Raw genomic sequence first — 5,605 nt, 5'->3', positions numbered from 1 at the left:
CAAACGATGTCTCTTTGGGATATTATTTTAAGCTAGTTATTTTCTGAGAAACAGCAGACGTGGGAAAAACTCCGAAAACCAAGTAGGAGTTACCCCTGTGTAAGAAACATTTACATTTGTAAAGGAAATCTCCATTTATTAGGTGTCTCCTTCACCGTACCTGGAAGAGGAGAAGGACCAAATCTCTCAAAATTCTTTTTTTTTTCTTTCATTTCTAAGTCTTTCCTGAGTATTGTCACCTCATTTCTGAGTTTTTCTTTTTTTATTATTATATGAAACATATATTGTTATTTCTCAGCATTTTTAAAAGGCCCTGATATAGAGCAAGTATTATTTTCCAAAATTATTTGAGCACACAGTTATATTAATATATCATGAAGAAATGGTTCTATAGAAGGAATAAATGAGAGTTCATGTGCAAGAACTAAGGAAAGGTATTTAAAGACATTTTTCCCCCGCTTTGGTCCACTCTGCGAGGCTTGTGGGATCTTAGTTGAACCCCAGACCTCGATAGTGAAAGCACGGAGTCCTAACCACTGGACCATCAGGGAATTCCCTAGAAATTCTAATCAATGGAGAAAGCGATGACAAATCTGCATCACAACCTTCCCCTTGTTTACTGTGCTTTTCATGGTAACCTCTACACCCTCAAGATCCTCTTTTGTCTTTAGGTGATGATGGTGTTTAAGGTGAGGGCTTCAGCCATTTAGAAAGTTACTCAAGTTTTTCTGGGGCTCTCTCATGTATACATGTTATTAAACTTAGCTTCATTTTTCTCCTGTTAGTCTGTCTCATGTCAATTCTGAGACCAGCCAGAAGATCCTAGAAGGTAGAGGAAAATTTGTTTCTCCCCAACACCCACATCTCCACATGGCCACTGACATGATTACAGCAATGGTCTTGATGTTGCCTTGATCCATCAGGTCACAGAGTGGGCTTGCCTGATGTTGGTGTTCTGTGAAATTGTTCACGTTCTGCAGAACACTAAGACTGAGGCCAGATCTGCTCCTGTATGTCAGGGTCTGTCTTTCTCTTCCTCACACATAACAAGAAGTCTAGGAGAAGGCTATTCCGCGCTGGTTCAGCATCTCAGGGGTAACCTTAGGTATGAATCTCTTTCCAGGATTCCACATGGCCCCCTTCAACATATTGCCTTTTTCCCTCAGACTCAAGACTGTTGCCTCAGGGTCACAAAATGGCTGCAGCAACCTCTGGAAGCCATTGTGTGCAAAGGAACTTCTGCTTCCAGCTGGTTTGATGGCCAGACAACCCAAAGTGATCATCAAGGACCATTTTCAGCAATCCAGTTCACCAACAGTGAACAAAATGACAAAGGACCTGCCTCCCAGTCGCTCCCCTCTAGTCAGGGGAGGCAGGTAATGAAATAGCAAGTATGGTGATAAATGGTGTGGAGAAAACAAAGGAAGGAGAAGGGAATAGGGAGTGGCGACTGTTGTTATTTTAAGCTGGGCAGACAGGAAAGGCCTCACTGACAAGATGACATTTGAGCAAAAGCCTGAAGGAAGAAACTATTTGGAAATTTCTCTTGGAGGTAAGTGCCCCTCAGCTACTTAAATATTTTCTTTTTAGAAGCCATTGCAGCTACTCTTCCTGGCCCTATGATTTAGGAGTAAACAAAAGTTTTAAAAACTGAGTTTTAGGAAAAGGTTTAACTCTCATGGAGGAGAATTCAGATGACTTGTATTTTCTTTCTTGAAAAGCAGCAGTTCAGCAATGTTTAATTACTGGCTAGATAATCATTTATATGTTCATTATATACACACATTAAACGTACAAGGAACAACTTAGCTCAAGTTATCAGATTACCTCCCAGCAGTGAGGGATAAACGTGATACATCTTTTTTTTTTTTTTTTTTGGCCACAGCGTGCCGTGCAGCGTGTGGATTCTTAGTTCCCTGACCAGGGATCGAACCCATGCCCCCTGCTGTGGAAGTGTGGAGTCTTAACCACTGGACTGCCAGGGAAGTCCCTAAACATGATACATCTTCTTGAACACTGGAAGAAAATGCTGGTTACCTACTCCTATTCTCCCTTTCTGACCTAGTAACAGACCCCAATTTTAAGCTGACCACACTGCAACCTAGAATAAAGAATAGATTTTCTAGCCTCCCTTTGTTACTGAACCAAACTAGGGTCTGCTCACCCACCACGCAGCAAAGACAATCTACTGACACCAGATTGTGATGAAGGAAAGTACAGTGTTTATTGCAGGACACCACACAAGGAGAATGGGCAGCTCATGATCAAAAGACCTGAACACCTCCATGGCTTTTAGGGAAGGGTTTTCAAAGGCAACATTTGGGATGAGGGTTGCAGCTCGTGGACTTTCTTCTGATTAGTTGGTGGTAAGGTAACAGGGTGATGTTTCAGGAATCTTAATCATCAACCTCCTGGTTCCAACCCATCTGGGGTCTACTTGCTTGAGGTCAGCATGTAGTCACCATCCTCCATCTGGGTAGTTGGTCTCAGTTTCTGCAGAACAATTTAAAGATATGCGTCGGTTCCTTGCGCTCAGTGGCCATGGCGGCAGCAGCAGCAGACGTTAGCGGCCCAGCTGCTAGGATCAGTTCCCTGGGTTTCACCATCCCAGACTTCCTTCAGGGCGCCCCAGGCAGCAAACCAAGATGGAGTATGAGTGGAAACCTGACGACCAAGGGCTTCAGCAGATCCTGCACCACCATCCAGAGAACCATTCTAGAAACTGGAACAACTCAATCAATATCCAGACTTTAACAACTACCTGATTTTTGTTCTTACAAAATTAAAATCTGAAGATGAACCCACAAGATCATTGCGTGGTCTCATATTGAAGAATAACGTGAAAGCTCACTTTCAGTATTTCCCAAATGGTGTAACAGACTTTATTAAGAGTGAATGTTTAAACAATATTGGTGACTCCTCTCCTCTGATTAGAGCTACTGTAGGCATTTTGATTACAACTATAGCCTCCAAGGGAGAACTGCAGAATTGGCCTGACCTCCTACCAAAACTCTGTAGCCTGTTGGATTATGAAGATTACAACACTTGTGAGGGAGCATTTGGTGCCCTTCAGAAGATTTGTGAAGATTCTTCTGAGATTTTAGATAGTGATGTTTTAGATCTTCCTCTCAACATCATGATTCCTAAATTTTTACAGTTCTTCAAGCACAGTAGTCCAAAAATAAGGCCTCATGTTGTTGCATGTGTCAATCAGTTTATCATCAGTGGAACTCAAGCTGTGATGTTGCACTTTGATTCCTTTATTGAGAATCTCTTTGCATTGGCTGGTGATGAAGAGCCAGAGGTACAGAAAAATGTGTGCCAGGCACTTGTGATGTTGCTTGAAGTTCGAATGGATCGCCTGCCTCCTCACATGCATAATATAGTTGAGTACATGCTACAGAGGCCCCAAGATCAAGGTGAAAATGTGGCTTTAGAAGCCTGCGAATTTTGGCTTACTTTGGCTGAGCAACCAATATGCAAAGATGTACTCATAAGGCATCTTCCTAAGTTGATTCCTGTGTTAGTGAATGGCATGAAGTACTCAGATATAGATATTATCCCACTTAAGGGTGATGTTGAAGAAGATGAGACAATTCCTGATAGTGAACAGGATGCAGGGCCACGTTTTCATCGGTCAAGGACAGTGGCTCAGCAGCATGACGAAGATGGAATTGAAGAGGAAGGTGATGATGATGATATAATTCCTGACTGGAATCTAAGAAAATGTTCCGCGGCTGCCCTAGATGTTCTTGCAAATGTGTATCGTGATGAGCTTTTGCCACGTATTTTGCCCCTTCTGAAAGAATTACTTTTTCATCATGAATGGGTTGTTAAAGAATCAGGCATCTTGGTTTTAGGAGCAATTGCTGAAGGTTGCATGCTGGGCATGATTCCATACCGACCTGAGCTCATTCCTCACCTTATTCAGTGCCTCTCTGATAAAAAGGCTCTTGTGCGTTTCATAACGTGCTGGACTCTTAGCCACTATGCACACGGGGTAGTCAGCCAGCCCTCAGACACGTACCTGAAGCCATTAATGACAGAACTGCTAAAACGTGTCCTGGATAGCAACAAGAGAGTACAAGAAGCTGCCTGCAGTGCCTTTGCTACCCTGGAAGAGGAGGCTTGTACAGAACTTGTTCCTCACCTTGCTTATATACTTGATACCTTGGTCTTTGCCTTTAGTAAATACCAGCATAAAAACCTGCTCATTCTTTATGATGCCATAGGAACATTAGCAGATTCAGTAGGACATCACTTAAACAAACCTGAATATATTCAGATGCTAATGCCTCCACTGATCCAGAAATGGAATATGTTAAAGGATGAAGATGAAGATCTCTTCCTTTTACTTGAGTGCCTATCTTCAGTTGCCACAGCCCTGCAGTCTGGCTTCCTTCCATACTGTGAACCTGTGTATCAGCGTTGTGTAAACCTAGTACAGAAGACTCTTGCACAAGCAATGCTGAACAGTGCTCAACGAGATCAGTATGAGGCTCCAGAAAAAGATTTTATGATAGTGGCTCTTGATTTACTCAGTGGCCTGGCTGAAGGACTTGGAGGCAACATTGAACAGCTAGTAGCCTGAAGTAACATTCTAACACTAATGTATCAGTGCATGCAGGATAAAATGCCAGAGGTTAGACAGAATTCCTTCGCCCTGTTAGGTGACCTGATAAAAGCTTGCTTCCAGCATGTTAAGCCTTGTAGAACTGATTTCATGCCAATATTGGGAACCTACCTAAATCCAGAGTTCATTTCAGTCTGCAATAATGCCACAAGGGCAACTGGAGCAATCTCCATTCAAATGGGCATAGAGATGCAGCCTTATATTCCTATGGTGCTGCACCAGTTTTGCACCAGACCCAACACACCAAAGACGTTGTTAGAGAATACAGCAATAACAATTGGTCGTCTTGGTTACGTTTGTCCTCAAGAGGTGGCTCCCATGCTACAGCAGTTTATAAGACCCTGGTGTGCCTCTCTGAGAAACATAAGGAACAATGAGGAAAAGGATTCAGCATTCTGTGGGATTTGTACCATGATCAGTGTGAATCCCAGTGGAGTAATCCAAGATTTTATATTTTTTTGTGATGCTGTTGCATCATGGATTAATCCAAAAGATGATCTGCGAGACGTGTTCTGTAAGATCCTTCATGAATTTAAAAATCAAGTTGGGGATGAAAATTGGAGGCATTTCTCTGACCAGTTTCCACTTCCCTTAAAAGAGCGTCTTGCAGCTTTTTATGGTGTTTAATCTCATACATTTATGCTACAGTCCCATAATTAGGGGTTCTTCAGTCTTGGAGACTATGAGGGAGCCTCTGCACCCAGGGAAGATGTTACCCTTTACAGGGAGGAAGGGTAAACCAGCAAGGAATACAGTACAGTCCCAGCCCTACTGGGAGGGGCTGGAGGGAGCTGTTGCCGTCACTGTATTAGGTCGCTGTTGGGAAACGTTTTAACATCTGGAGCCTTTGTGGGTGGAAATCTGTCTCCAATTACAACGCTGCACTAGATGTGAAGAGGCAAAAAAAAAAAAAGAAAAAGTTATTCAATCTACTCACAAAACAATACATTCTGGAATATTATGGGGAATTGT

The 5,605-nt window shown here is 42.6% G+C and overlaps 1 pseudogene; it reads left to right on the top strand.

Annotated features, from left to right (window-relative positions):
• Positions 1-2,326: 2,326 nt before the first annotated feature.
• LOC111164277 (transportin-1 pseudogene) lies at positions 2,327-5,323 on the top strand (annotated as a pseudogene).
• The last annotated feature ends 282 nt before the right edge of the window (positions 5,324-5,605 follow it).

The sequence above is a fragment of the Delphinapterus leucas genome, chromosome 10, assembly GCF_059928025.1.
Source record: "Delphinapterus leucas isolate spDelLeu-1000000601 "Yukka" chromosome 10, BTC_Dleu_Yukka2, whole genome shotgun sequence".
Lineage (NCBI taxonomy): Eukaryota > Metazoa > Chordata > Mammalia > Artiodactyla > Monodontidae > Delphinapterus > Delphinapterus leucas.
This window is presented reverse-complemented; position numbering and strand designations above follow the sequence as displayed.